Source organism: Giraffa tippelskirchi, chromosome 1 (genome assembly GCF_054371585.1).
Source record: "Giraffa tippelskirchi isolate mGirTip1 chromosome 1, T2T-mGirTip1v1.2.pri, whole genome shotgun sequence".
Lineage (NCBI taxonomy): Eukaryota > Metazoa > Chordata > Mammalia > Artiodactyla > Giraffidae > Giraffa > Giraffa tippelskirchi.
Window position 1 is genome coordinate 135,286,740 of NC_137275.1, and position 15,296 is coordinate 135,302,035.

The 15,296-nt window shown below is 35.8% G+C and overlaps 1 protein-coding gene across 3 annotated transcripts in view; it reads left to right on the plus strand.

Annotated features, from left to right (window-relative positions):
* The window catches only part of LINGO2 (leucine rich repeat and Ig domain containing 2), a 1,356,204-nt gene that overhangs the window by 202,192 nt on the left and 1,138,716 nt on the right, over positions 1 to 15,296 (plus strand). For all 3 annotated transcript variants that reach the window (XR_014055952.1, XR_014055954.1, XM_081497697.1), the window contains one exon: positions 3,208 to 3,367. The gene's annotated coding sequence lies outside the window, so the exon portion shown is untranslated. The remainder of the gene's footprint in view (positions 1 to 3,207; positions 3,368 to 15,296) is intronic.

Below are 15,296 nucleotides of genomic sequence, written 5' to 3' on the forward strand. Positions count from 1 at the left end.
CCAGAAGAAACTTATATGAGCAGATAATGATGCACACATTTAAGTATAGCAACTTTAAAAATAGGCAAATGTTTTATGAGGCTTCCTTGGTGGTTCAGATGGTTAAGAATCTGCCTGCAATGCGGGAGATCTGGGTTCAGTCCCTGAGTTGGGAAGATCCCCTGGAGAAGGGAATGGCTACCCACTTCAGTAATCTTGCCTGAAAATTCCATGGACAGAGGAACCTGGCAGGCTACAGTCCATGGGGTCGCAAAAAGTCGGACACGACTGAGCGACAACACTTTCAAATATTTTATGAAAATAGACTAGCTACCTATACAGGGACAGAGAAAGTGATAAAAGTAAGGAGAGAAAATGTATACAAAGAGAGTCACTGGAAATTTTTTTTTACTTTTTTATTTTTTAATTAATTTATTTTAATTGGAAGTTCTTAATAGGGAAAAATTACTTGGCATAAGTAAATGAAAACATAACAGTCATTGCAAGTCTAATGTATATTATTAAACACAAATTTTGTTACCAATAAAAACCTTAATAGTTGATTTTTGGATTCATGTATTTTGTTGTGTATACAAATTAGGTGTCTTATCCTGCTCAAATAAATCTTTATTGAATTTGCGGTTCAAATAGGGAAAAAGCAATACAGATTTTTTTTCATGACAAAATGATGGATTGGCCGGTAGAATCAGACTGTCAAAAGATTCCTTCTGAAACTTTCTATAGTAATATTGAACAAGATAAATTTTCTTTCCCCCAAAATGCTCTTTTAGGTCAGATGGAATGAATGATAACATTGAGAAGTGAAATGATGTCAAAGCTCATTGTCTTGCTCCCTACTCTAGTGATCTTTCTCTTATTATGTTCTTCTCTGTTGATTTCAGTAATATTACATGCAGCATTTTCTTCTGGCTAGTATTACAGTTTCACTTTTCTAATTTCTAGTCTCTCTCTTTTAATGTCATCTAAAAGTCATTATAAAGTCAAATACCTCTCTGGTAATCCAGGTCTACATTTCTATAATGTTTCATTAGTATTTCCTCTCTGGTTTCTCTGAGTCTTAAGACTCTCAGCTAATTTTACACTTCTAACTATTTTAAATCTTTCATGAAGTAAATGTGTTCCAAATCTCACAGGAGTCTTGACTCAAAAAAAAAAAAAAAGGCTGAAAAGCCCATTCAGTTCTTGCTATAAATTTTATGCACTATTTTTAAGGTTATACATTTAACTCTGAGCTTAATATAAAATGCTGAATGTGAAAATGCTTTGAACTGGTTAATATCTGCTTTTTACCTTAGAAAGTGTCGATATTTGTAAACTTGTAATTTTCATTTGATCCCTGAATCTTTCCACTTTCATAATCTGGAGTAATTACATGGAGACCATATAAAACAAATACCACTCAGCCTTCTAAAAGAAGTAAAATATCTCCCACCATTCTGTTGATTTAAATCCTATCTTATTCCAAAAGAGTGTTTAATACAGTGACACCACATCCCGTTCAAATTTGGCTTCCCAAATTGTCTCTCCCAAAAGCATCCATGATTTCTTTGCTTCAGGTTTCTCCTGAAACATCTTGTTTCAATGTTTTCCCCCCTTTTTATGCATTCCCACTTCCATGACAACTTACCTGCCTCTGTGTTCTCATTTCCTCAGAAGACAAATCTGAACTAAAATGCTGGTGGTATTTGGTAATGGCTCTGCATAGCTTACAAGAACGTGTATGCTTTGTCTCCTTCTTGTTTAGTCTCATTTATTAACCTTCACACTTTCTCCCTTTTCCATCTATGCATCAGACATACTGCATTATTTTTTCTTCCTCTGATATACCTTGCTTTGTCTTGTCTCTAGGCTTTTATACCTGCTAGCTCCTTTCCTTTAAACACTCTTCCCTCTCTGCTCTTACATCTCTGCCTGACAAGGTACCACCTTAGATGCTGCTGCAGTTAATTAAACAAATGCACCAAGTGTGTATTGAAAAATTACTTTTTCTTAGTAGGACAGTGGTATATCCTTAAGAATTTTCAAATGAGGAAGAATATTGTTAAACCAAATGAAAAGATAGTGGTACATTAAGAGCTGAGTCATCTGTCCCACCATGTCTATCTTAAGTAAGATAAATGACCACAGCCTCTGTGACCATCATCCTCTGACCACCATTTCTTCTCATTAAATCAGAGGTGTTGATTATGTGGCTTCTGGGGACCTGTCTAGTTCTAACATGTGATGATTTAGGAATTTTTAAAATATATAACTATACCTTTTCTGTATTTTTCTTCACGTTTAATATGTATCCATTTAATAATCTAAAGGGGCTTTCATAATGCAATGAACTTGAATATGTGATTTCTGCACTCAAAAATGAAGATAGTAATGATAGTTAACCTTTATTGAGATCTGTGATTCCAAGCACTTTATATGTGTTATTTCAAATTGACTTTTGTTTGCCTTTTCTAAACTAGGGACAATAAAATGAAGCTCATGTTAACTTGTTTTAATATTTTAGGACAATAGCTAAGGAAGCTTCATTAACTCACTGTCAGTAAATCAGTGGTGCTGCAGGCAGCAGTGGTGGAGGGTGGAGATCTTACCACAGGGTCACTATAAACTGAGACCAGATATTAGTAGAAGGATGATATCCCTCCTGAGCTTCTTCATCTCAGTAATGCTTGATAATGTTCTATTTTAATGACTAATGGTCAAATGGCTATCTTAAAATAGCCACTGATCCATGCATTTGTATTTAGAGAAAAATATTGATCAGAGAAGTGGTTAAAGTCATAGTCATGGGCTTTTTATTTATTTTTTTTAATGGAATGAGGAAAGTCCCTCTCTCCACGAAAGGAACAAGCTAACAAAATCATGGCAGAGATTAATTTACAGTTGGTGTCTTTAAACTTCCATATGCAAACTGCCTCTAAGGTCATACAGTGTGTTAGTAACAAAGCATGGTCTAGCCTAGAGTATTCAGATATGGAGTTTTTATAGTTAAATACATCTTGATATTTATGCCACGTAATATAAATATCATCCTGTATTGAATATTCTTTTGGAATAAAGTGAAAAGTGAAAGTGAAATCCGCTCAGTGGTGTCCAGCTCCTTGTGACCCCATGTAATTCTCCAGGCCAGAATACTGGAGTGGGTAGCCTTTCCCTTCTCCAGGGGATCTTCCCAACCCAGGGATTGAACTTAGGTCTTCCACATTGCAGGTGGATTCTTTACCAACTGAGCCAGAAGAGAAGCCCAAGAATACTGGAGTGGGTAGCCTACCTGCGGATCTTCAGGACCCAGGAATCGAACCAGGGTCTTCTGCATTGCAGGCGGATTCTTTACAAACTGAGCTATCAGGGAAGCTCCTTTTGGAATAAGGTAGGATTTAAATCAATGAAATATATTTATTATATGTATTTATGTATATTTATTAATTTAAGAGTGCTTTTGAAGTCAACAATTTAGAATCAATATATGCATTCATTTATATCTTTTCATCCATCCTCCTATCTATCCACTTATTTAACATATATGGAAGGAATACTATTGTCTCTGAGACTACAAAATGATGAATAGTTGGCATGTACCATGAACTCAGAAAACCAGAATATTAGAGTAGTGACATTTCTGTTTTCTAACACTTCTCAATGAGCAGATATTTGTTTATACTAGCACTTTACCCTTGTAATATCTCCATGAAGGGAGGTAATACCACTAGAAATTATTTTTATTTTATGATGCAAGAAGAAATCATAGAACGGATTTGGAGACTTAGACTAATGTACAAAAGCAGATTAGCAACAGAAATTATCCATATGTCAGGAATTCCCTGGTAGTCCAGTGGTTAGGATTCTGAGCTATTACTGCTGAGCACTGGGGTTCTACCACTGAGGAACTAAAATCCCGCAAGCCAAATGTTATGGCCATAAGAGAGAAAAAGGAAAAAAAAAGAAAGAAAAATAATATACATAACTTACACAAATTAAAATCTGTATGTCTTGACAAGTTTTGGTGATTCTTCTGAACAACGGCATAAAAATGATGCATACAAATTATTTCAACCCCATCCGTTTGTCAAATGCCAGTCATCAAAAATAATGATCTTCTATTAAAGCAGGTTTGCGTAAAAGGAGAAATCGCACCTCTACAAAGCAACCAAAACTGGAAACTTTTTTTCATGCTTTTCTGTTTCACATGCACCAGGTAGGAATAACAAGGAATGAAAAATTAAAAGTTCCAGGGGGATAAGGTTTCTTTGGCATGACCTCATGTTAAATTTGGAAATGGATGAAAGCAAAATAAAGCATTGGAGTGTCATTCACCCACATGAGAATGCAATTTTAAATAAAAGCTAGAAGACAGTCCAATGGAAGAGTAAGAAGCTGTGGCAAATTAATGGCAAGGCAAGGAAATAGTCTGAAATGGTGAAGTGAACAGTGTGTGAATAAAGCACTAAGGTATGAATTAAGAATTAAGATTAGAATTTTCTCCTCATCTGCTGCTGTTGCTGCTAAGTCGCTTCAGTCATGTCCGACTCTGTGCGACCCCATAGACGGAAGCCCACCAGGCTCCCCTGTCCCAGGGATTCTCCAGGCAAGAATACTGGAGTGGGTTTCTACTTCCTTCTCCAATGCATGAAAGTGAAAAGTGAAAGTGAAGTCACTCAGTCGTGTCTGACTCTTAGCGACCCCATGGACTGCAGCCCACCAGACTCCTCTGTCCATGGGATTTTCCAGGAAAGAGTACTGGAGTGGGGTGCCATTGCCTTCTCCTCTCCTCATCTAGATGATACAAATTTAATGAAATCTATTTTACTAGTCCCAAGATTGGGTTAATTATGCTAGGTTTAACACACTGGTAAATGGATGGACTGGTTCTAGGGGAGGGCTCCCTAATAGAACTTTTTAAAATGATGCAAATGTTCTATATATGCACTCTCCAATATAGTGGCCACTATCTGCATATGGTTATAAAGCACTGGAAAGATATCTGGTGTAACTAAGGAACTGGATATTTAATTTCATTTTAATTATAATTGATTTAATGTACATAGTCACAAGTGGCAAATAATGGCTACTACATCAGTCAGTGCCCTTCAGCATCTGTTTCTAAATGAAGTGGTTCAAGTACTCATTTGCCACAAGTTGGCTTATACTACAGGATGTAAGGCTAGAATCATTCTTAGAGATGGTATAATCTTGTGACTTTCAGACTTTATTATGGACAATGACCTCAGTAAGAAGTTACTAATGAGACTTTATGCACGTAGACATGAATGCACATAGAATGAAAATCTACTAAAATTTAATTAAGAAAATAATTACCTTTAGTACTAACAGTTTTATTTTTTCTCATTTCATTTTAGAATGTAGTTCTCTACATTCTAAGTCTTGCTGTTTCCAGTTGCCTTGTTTTACACATGAGGAAACTGTGTCCCAGAAACATTGGATGAACTTCTAATTATACCAGGAAAGTCAAACTGAAAACCATTGTTCTTCACTTGGCAGATCACCTTACAAATAGACATTGACTTTCCTTTGGCTTCAATTCAGAATGTATACTGGTAGCTGTCAGTGAACTACTGAATATGACTACTATATTATGCTTCTTCCTGTATGATGCATATTAATGGACCACATGTATTTTTTTTTTTTTAAATTGGAGATGTTTAAAAGTATGGGGAATATGCACCACCTAACCCAAGTTTCCCACTTGCCCAGGAGAAGGCTAAACAGTGAACATAGGACTATAACTTTGACTGCTAATGTGTGTTAGTGGACAGGAAACTATTCCAGGAACAAAAACATCTGAGTTTTTTGCCAAATGAAATCTTAATCCCCACTTAAAATATGGATCACCTTCAGTTCAGTACTTTGCTACATAATTGAAATAAAGGTCAGTGATTAGAATATTTAAAACATTTTCCTCAAAGATGTTGAAGAAAGCATACACACTACCAAACAATGGTGTAGTGGCTTATCAATTAGAAGTATTTTAGGCTAGTTCATGCAATCTGTAAAGGTATAACTTTGATGTCAGTATTTTAAAAAAGGGATAAATAAAGGGAATTTGTTAAGACATTCTCAATATTCAAGAAAGTTTAGGTCTGACATTTTTTTTGACCTTTTAAAATTTCATTTTGACTGTGTCACAGAAATAGATTTAAAAATTATTTGTTAAAATCACGTTATTTCACTTGGTGCTATCATGGTCATTGCTAGGCAGCGTATCATGAAATCTCATATCTGCTAGATTTTCTGTTTTATTGTTGGTCCCTTCTTCTTACCAGATGATGAGAATGGAAGAATTTCACCAGGGTTCATAGTCCTGCCTCAGTTAACTTATAAATGGTTTTTCATTTAAATTGTACAATGGTAGCCTTTGTCCAGTTATGAAACTAGAAATAAGAAACACATTTGATCATACCCAGGCACTGACAACTACCTGTGGCCACTGGCTGCCTGATAGCGATGGTGAGGGCCCATCCATTTTAGGATGCATCCTGATTACAGATATGTTAAAATGTTTCTAAAGATGCACAGATCAGTAATAATTGTTGCAGATAAGGTACACTTGTAACTGATAAATTTAGCGGGGGGGGGGGGGGGAAGTTTAAGGAGAAACAAGAAATGTGCCTACTTTGCAAGTGTTTCTCTGAAAGATATTTTTTAATTACAGAGGGAAAAGTCTTGATGGTGCAGAAACTCCACAGATACCATGTTAATCAAGTGAATAATGTTCACATCAACTTTTGTAAGACATAGCAACATCACCAACCCCTTGATATGGTGAACTAGCAGGATCTAACTGTGGGAAAACATCAGGCAAATACAAACAGAGGGACAGTATACAAAATAACTGGCCAACACTCTTCAAAATTGTCAAGATCACTTAAGACAAAATAAGGCCAAAGAACTATCATAGGTTGAAGGAAACTAGGGAGAAAAACCAAGTAAATGTAATACTGGATCCTGGCTAGGATCATGGAATCAAAATAAGATATTAATAAAAAACTAGTTGACTTTGAATTAACTGAGGGAAGCTGAGTAAAGGGAATAGGGGAACTCTATTATTTTGCAACCTTAGTATAAGTGTAACATCAGCTTAAAATTAAAAAGAATAAAAATATGACTTATGGAATTGATGACTTATATAATTTTGGTCCAATATTTCAGATTATTTTCAATTATTATTAATTTAGATTATTCAGATCTTTTTTGATATAATAGTAATAATTTTCCTTAGGGAATGTCAAAAGTCTTTGCAAGCCTGCCACAATTTAAAGTATATGTAACTATTCTTGGCAATCCTAAAAAAGGTCTGCATTTAGTACATATTAAATACACTAGCATTCTGTAGACCGCACAACAGTCTTTCACTTTTTTCCTGATAGATAAGACATATGAAGCTTATACTCCTAACACTGGTCAGTACCAAGTTTTACTTTTTGTAAATAGCTTCACAGTGTCATAGAAATTGGTGTAAAACTATTTCCTAATCCAATGTATTGATCGTAAATACAATCCAGAAGTTCTGGGAAATACACGTGGAGTGTCTGGAAGTCACTTTTTCAAAAAAATCAGAACCTGTTTTCAGTAGAACTTCTGCCTCCATTCAGATTATGCATAATCCAACATCATTTTATGTGTTCAACATGGAATTGTTTTGGAGAATAACTGAGGCAGAAACTGGGTTGAGGAGAGGGGAGGATCTTGTCCCTCACCCAATCCACAAGCTATAGTTTGTTTACAAATATATTGGGCTTGCAATATCCACTAGGTTTTTACATCTGTCTTTCAAAGTGCTGAATTTTCTGGTGTTTAATGTCCTGAGGTAAATGAGTTTAATGATGTCAGGAAAATCTATCACTGTTTCCCCCATATTCAGTCCAACAAGTAGTCATTCTTAGCATGATTAGTCAAATAGTACTGAGTTTCCTGAGGGGTGTATATTGAATTCTGTAATTATAGGGACAAAGATGATAATAACCTCAGAGTTCTCTTCTCACCCATTTTAAAGGTTGATTTTAGCAATTTTTTTTTTTAGCATCTAATGATAATGAACATAGTTATTCTTACTTTGAATCAGCATCAGTCCTAATGATGGTTGCATTACATAATTTTCATTAAGTAGATAGCATTATTATTCTAGTATTAGAGATTATGAAACTTGGGCTTGTAAACATTAAGCAGCTTGCCTCAGGTCACCTAGGCAGGTTTCAGACCTAAGAAATCTAATGTCAAAGCCCATATTCTTAACCCCTGCACCCCACTGTAAATAGGAGCTGAACATTCAAAAATGGATAAAACAATCATCTTGCTTTTAAAGTGTTCAGAGGTGAAAGCTTAAATCCTCTGTGTTTCCACAGGGCAACTGTCAAGGAAGTAATGAGGACTGAGAGATTTCAGTTAAACATGAAATTAACTAGAACATTTATTTCTTCCCAGGTCATTCTGTAAACCTCACGGCATGTATCTAGCTATGATGTGTAGTGTACTGCCCCAAATCTGTCTCCAAATACTAAGCATTATTGTAGTCCAAGAATCTGCAGGTTTGCTGGATAGTTCCCGTGTTATGGACCAGTCTTGGCTAATGGTGCTTCGCTCACCTCTCCTTCTAACTTCTTCTGACGGCCATTCAGGGTGGCTTTACTCATAGGTTTGGCTATTGACTGGCTGGCTGATGCAGCAAAAGGAGAGATGGAGCCCCATATTGCATGGTGAAGAGGACTCTAAGAAAGCACGCAAGACTTGGTGAGATATAGGTTCAGAACAGACCTGTCGTCATTTCTACAACATTTTAGTTGACATAGCAAGTCACAAGTTTAGCCTAAATTCAGAGGAAGAATAAATACAGCCTATCTGTTGATGGGAGGGGCAGTAAAATCACATTTCAAAGGATATGTGAAGAACTGGTGATCTATTTGCAATAAGCTTCACACACACAGATACCCACTTGCATAATCAGAAGCAAGAGACATCTAGGATATGTGTGGACAACTGTGAGATGGAAATGGTGCAGTTTCCATTACCTGAAACGATTTCAGGTGATGTGGGCTTCCCCGGTGGCTCATCTGGTAAAGAATCCACCTACAATGCGGGAGACCTGGGTTTGATCCCTGGGTTGGAAAGATCCCCTGGAGAACAGAACAGATATCCAGTCTGGTATTCTGGCCTGGAGAATCCCATGGACTGTATAGGCCATGCGGCCTCAAAGAGTTGGACATGACTGAGTGACTTTTATTTTCAGGTGATGAAGTCATAAAATTTTCCATGTAGAAGACATGCTATGCAAGTAGGTGTCTGTGTGTGTGAAACAAATTGCAAGTAGACCACCTGAAACAGTCCCTCAACTGCACCATTTCCATCTCACCTTTGTCCACACATATTCTAGATGTCTCTTCTGAGATTCACTAATACTGGTCTGACTTCTTGACACAGACAAAAGGATTCAATCTGCAGTTGTAACTTTCATGTGAGTAGCTAGAAGATAGCCTCTGGAAGACTGATTGGTCTCTACCTAGTTTGAAGTGTTATGTGTAACGAGTTTGTGAGTTTGTTGACAGTGAGAAGGCTTTTCTGGATAACCATATTTAAGATACACCACACTTCATGGTTAGGATCACTTTAGTATAGCTTGTTTTCAGGAAGTGTCAAGCAAGTTTGATATCACCTACTTTCCACAAGTTTAATATTTTGGGAGTGGGGAGGGAACCAAGTGGGCTTCCCAGGTGACTCAGTGGTAAAGAACCCACCTGCCAATGCAGGAGATGCGAGTTTGATCTCTGGGTCAGAAAGATCCCCTGGAGGAAGAATAATGGATAATGGAACCCACTCCAGTATTCTTGCCTGGAAAATTCCGTGGACAGAGGAGACTGGCAGGCTACCATCCATGAGTCCATGGGGTCCGCATAGTGCATGATGCATTCTTCCCAGCATCATCATGAGTTGGTATTATTCACCCCTTTATTGATGGAAAAGTATAGTTTATAGCAGTTGAGTAGATTGGCTAGAACACAGTTAAATTGTTAAGTAGAGTTTGAGTCCAAATCTTATGTAACATAGAAGTTCATTTCCTATAGAACAGTCTCCTGGACTCTATGAGAGAAGGCGAGGGTGGGATGATATGGGAGAATGTCACTGAAGTTTGTAAATTATCATATGTGAAATGAATCACCAGTCCAGGTTTGATGCATGATATGGATGACCAGAGGGATGAGGTGGGGAGGGAGGTGAGGGGGGGGGTTCTGGAAGGGGAACACATGTACACCCATGGCAGATTCATGTCAATGTATGGAAAAACCAATACAATATTGTAAAGCAAAAAAATAAATTAAAAAAAATAAGAAAATTATAGTGTATCACAGCCCTTCACTAAAAAGTATTGATAATATTTGTCTGGAATTGTGAGTTTGTATGTACATTTGTAAAGCAGTTCACAGTTTAATACATGGTTTTATATGTTCACTGTGGTTTGCCTATTAATTCATGCTACGTTTTTAGATTTTTTTTAATGTGAAACAGGGATTTTGTAAAATTTAGATATTTTAGATGTGTAAGTTGTTCAGTTCTGCATTTTGTTATACTTGTAGATTTATTGACATTCATTTCCAAGATTGTGTTTGTAATTAACCCTAGGATAAATAAGATTATTCAACCACAGGTCTTAATGAGATACTAAAATAAACTACCTTATGTTAAGATAATTTGTAAAAAAAAAAAAAAAAACGTTCATTTCCTAAAACTGAAATCATGCTGTGGAAATCTTAGAACAATCAAGCAATTAGAATAATTTAAACCATATATAAAGTCATATATGCCTTACACATTCAGAGGTTATAATTTATGATTGAAAACAATTCTTCATTTGATGATGGAACTGTATTCTTTTAATATTCTTAGTATTATCTAGACCTCAGCTTTTTAAAGCCATAAGTTGACCTGCTATTTTACCTATTTTTTATTTTAATTAATTTTTTTATCAAAGGATAATTGCTTTACAGAATTTTATTGTTTTCTGTCAAACCTCAACATGAATCAGCCGTAGGTATGCTTATATCCCCTCCCTTTTGAACTTGCCTCCCATCTCCCTCCCCATCCCATCCCTCTAGGTTGATACAGAGCCCCTGTTTGAGTTTCCTGAGCCATTCAGCAAATTCCCACTGGCTATCTATTTTACATAGGGTAGTGTAAGTTTCCATGTTACTCTTTCCATACATCTCACCCTTTCCTCCCCTCTCTCCATGTCCATAAGTCTATTCTCTATGTCTGTTTCTCCAGTGCTGCCCTGTAAATATATTCTTCAGTATCATTTTTCTAGATTCTGTATATATGTGTTAGAATAAGATATTTATCTTTCTCTTTCTGACTTCACTTTGTATAATAGGTTCTAGGTTCATTGGAACTGACTCAAAGGTGTTCCTTTTTATGGCTGAGTAATGTTCCATTGTGTATATGTACCACAACTTCTTTATCCATTCATCAGTCAGTGGACATCTAGGTTGCTTCCATGTTCTAGCTATTGCAAATAGTGCTGAAATGAACAATGGGATACATGTGTCTTTTTCAATTTCAATTTCAATTCCATTTCAACAATGGTATGCATGTGTCTTTTTCAATTTTAGTTTCCTCAGGGTATATGCCTAGGAGTGGGATTGCTGGGTCATAGGTGGTTTTATTCCTAGTTTTTTAAGGAATTTCCATACCTATTTTTTTTAATCTCCTTGAGTTGTTTACTGAACATTATATATGGTGTTACCATAGCTATTTTAAAATCTTCTTTCTAGATTGTTTGTTTTCTCCTTATAGCTAATAACTAATTTATAGCATTGTTTGAAATATATGTATATAATATTGAAGCTTAATATTTTTACCTTTATTTTAAAAAACTACTTATAAATGGATGTTTTTGAAATGTTATTTTTATTTTGTGGTTACTTTGCACTGCTGCTAAATGTTGGGATACATTCTAGCCATATTGTCAAAATACATGGACTGAGTATGACTTCATTTATTTTGAATGAATAATATGTGATTTCATAGGATACTAATCTATAGAGGTGGTTCATGGAAGAGTAGGTACTTATCACAGCTTAGATTGATCATATCAATGAGAATTATAATGGGATACTTTAATAAAATACTTTTTACTGATTATAAAATCACTTCATATCAACTGTAAAAAAGCTGAACCTTAACAGAAAGTAAAGAGAATAAAAATAAATGTCAGAATTTAACCCTCAGAAGTAATTCCTAATATCTGGGGACATTTCTTTCCAGAAATGTTCTCCATGCAAATCTTGTATGATTTTTAGTATTGCACAGTTGATATCATACTTTATATAAATATACATACTATTATTTCAATATATAATATAGCACAATGTTTTAGCATAAACAGATTAAAGAATAAGAAAGAATAAAAGAACAATGTATTAAGATCATCATTAGAATGAAAAATTTCTAAAATTTATTAATCATTTAAATGGATCATTTATAGAAAACTTACGTTTTGCTACTGCTGCTGCTAAGTTGCTTCAGTCGTGTCCAACTTTGTGTGACCCCATAGACGGCAGCCCACCAGGCTCCGCCGTCCCTGGGATTCTCCAGGCAAGAATACTGGAGTGGGTTGCCATTTCCTTCTCCAATGCATGCAAGTGAAAAGTGAAACTGAAGTCATTCAGTCATGTCTGACTCTTAGTGACCCCGTGGACTGCAGCCTATCAGGCTCCTCCGTCCATGAGATTTTCCAGGCAAGAGTACTGGAGTGGGTTGCCATTGCCTTCTCCAACTAGTATTAATACAAATATGAAAAGCTAATCCCAATCTTTAAGAAACTCATGCTAGTGAAATTACAATTTCATGATAGAATAGCAATAATCTGCAGTGTTCTGTAGATAATACAGAGGAGGGACTATTCCTGAGGAATGAGTTATTATTATAATACAATTGATGAAACTTAGAATTCTCTTTGGGGTTTTATGTGTATTATTTTGCTTGACATTTAAACATACATGCATTCTAAGCATGAGTTCTATAATACATAAAAAATAGCCTAGTATTTCACTGAAGACTCATAGGTTTTAATATTTTAGTATTTGCAAAGGGAAGTATCTGGTAACATGCATTGACCTGGATGTGATTCTTCATAATTTTATGGGCTTCATGTCATTCTTTATTTTTTTCTGTTCTCAGTAATCAGAGGTTTTCAGTTGATTCCTTTTTATTTTTCCTGAATATCTTTTTTTTTTTTCTATTTTATTAAGCTGGGACACCACAAATGATCTTAAAAAAGATGAGATCTATTTTTTTTTTTCATTTTATTAGTGAGATACTAGAAATGGGCAATCAGGGATCTGTAATTGGTGTTCTTTTAATAAAAAGATTCTCTTTTTCTTGGTGAACAATATGAGTCATTGTATGGCTTTAGTAAGAGAGAAGATCATTTCTTTTGCCACCAGACAGTTTTAATACAACTAAAGGTAACAACAAAGTGGTAGAAATTAAATTGGTAGTAAAGTTTGACTTTAATCTCCCAGTTTGAAAAATGCATTTCATCAAAGTGGACTTCCTGTTAAGCATACATCTCAGCAAATTCACAGAACTGTACCGGGGAAATCATCACAGTGTTTATCACAGTGGGTTGGGAGTTATTGGCGTTATGTAGGAGACACATCTCAGTAACAACTCTCCTTTCCCTTTCTTCTTCTGTCTCTTTTCTCCCACTCGCATCAGACACCAGATTGTGAAACTAGATGATAATTTTCTAAAGTTGAGCTTGTTTCCATGGATTTGTTGTTCAGTCAGTAAGTTGTGTCCGATTCTTTGCAACCTCATGGACTGCAGCCTGCCAGGCTCCTCTGTCCATGGGGATTCTTCAGACAAGAATAGTGGAGTGGGTTGCCATGCCTTCTTCCAGGGGATCTTCCCAACCCAGGGGTCGAACCCAGGTCTCGCGCATTGCAGGTGGATTCTTTGCTGTCTGAACTGCCATAGACACTCTTCTGTCAGAGTTATATACTGTGTTAATCCATTTAAAACTCATGTTTGAAATATGCTTCATATTGTGACCCAGGAAATAGTTCAGGAAATATTATATTTAAAAGAAGGCAAACAAAATGTAGAGATTCATTTTCTTGATCTATAGTAAAAACTGTAAAAAATTATTATTTAGGGTCAGTCATACTAATCTGTCTAATATTTACATCATAATGATCTGTTCAGTAGTCAATCTGATATTCCTCCCATTTTACAGGTGAGGAAACTAAGGCACAGAGGAACTCAAATATTTGCAATGATGTTTCATTGCTCTGATAACTGTCTGGACTTTCCTTATGAATTTCTGTAATTATGGATCTTTGGCTATCAGTTTCATCATCAATAATATGAGTGAATTGGAATCAATAATTTTAGGCCCTTAGGATTTTTCCTGCTGGGAAAAACTACATAAACTACTTACATAAACTACACTTGCATGTACAGCTCCAATGTGTAGATAGTTGAGCATATATGAAAAGGCAGCAATTTGGCACACAACATTGCAGTTCTATTTGCATTGCCACACATTGGCCAAGCTTCATCCTGTCACACTTAAATTATAACTATGTGCCTTTTTTTCCCCACTTCCCTCTTTCTCTACCTCTCTTCTATAATTGTCCATATACAGTTTGATCTGAACAATGAAAAGCTTGTGTTGTCGGATTAGAAAATTTTTCCAAATATTTGCTATTTTTGAGCAGTATGTAGTATAGTAGAAACTATAGCAACTATAGAAACTACTGCACATAAACTAGTGTTTGAACACCATCTTCTGAGATCACGAAATTGACTCTCCTTCAATTCACATAGCTGGCTAAACTTCTTTTTTAAAAAAATCACTTCCTTGCTCTCATGCCTCTGCCTAAAATCTTCATTGCCTTAACTGAATTTTCTTAAACTACGTTTCAATTCCTGTGCCTAACCTTAAGGTTATATGTTACCTGTATATACCATTTTTCTCATTTTCCAAAACACACCTTTTGCACAAATAAGCAGTCTCCTCACTACTCTCTGTCTTCTTTAGTTCCTGTTGTCCTGCTTACTTCTGTGCCATTACTCCTAATACATAGTTTCTTTCTCTGTGAACTATAGAGGAGTTCCTCTGTACCAGTAAGGACTTGGTTCCAGATTCCCAAATCCTTGGCTGTCAACATCCTTAAATGCTCCAGTCCTTTTTATGAATGGTGTATTACCAAGGGCTCCCTGTATGCCATTTCTGATCGATCCAACGCTATTCTTACCTCCATGACCAGAGTTTGCCTTCTGGCTTC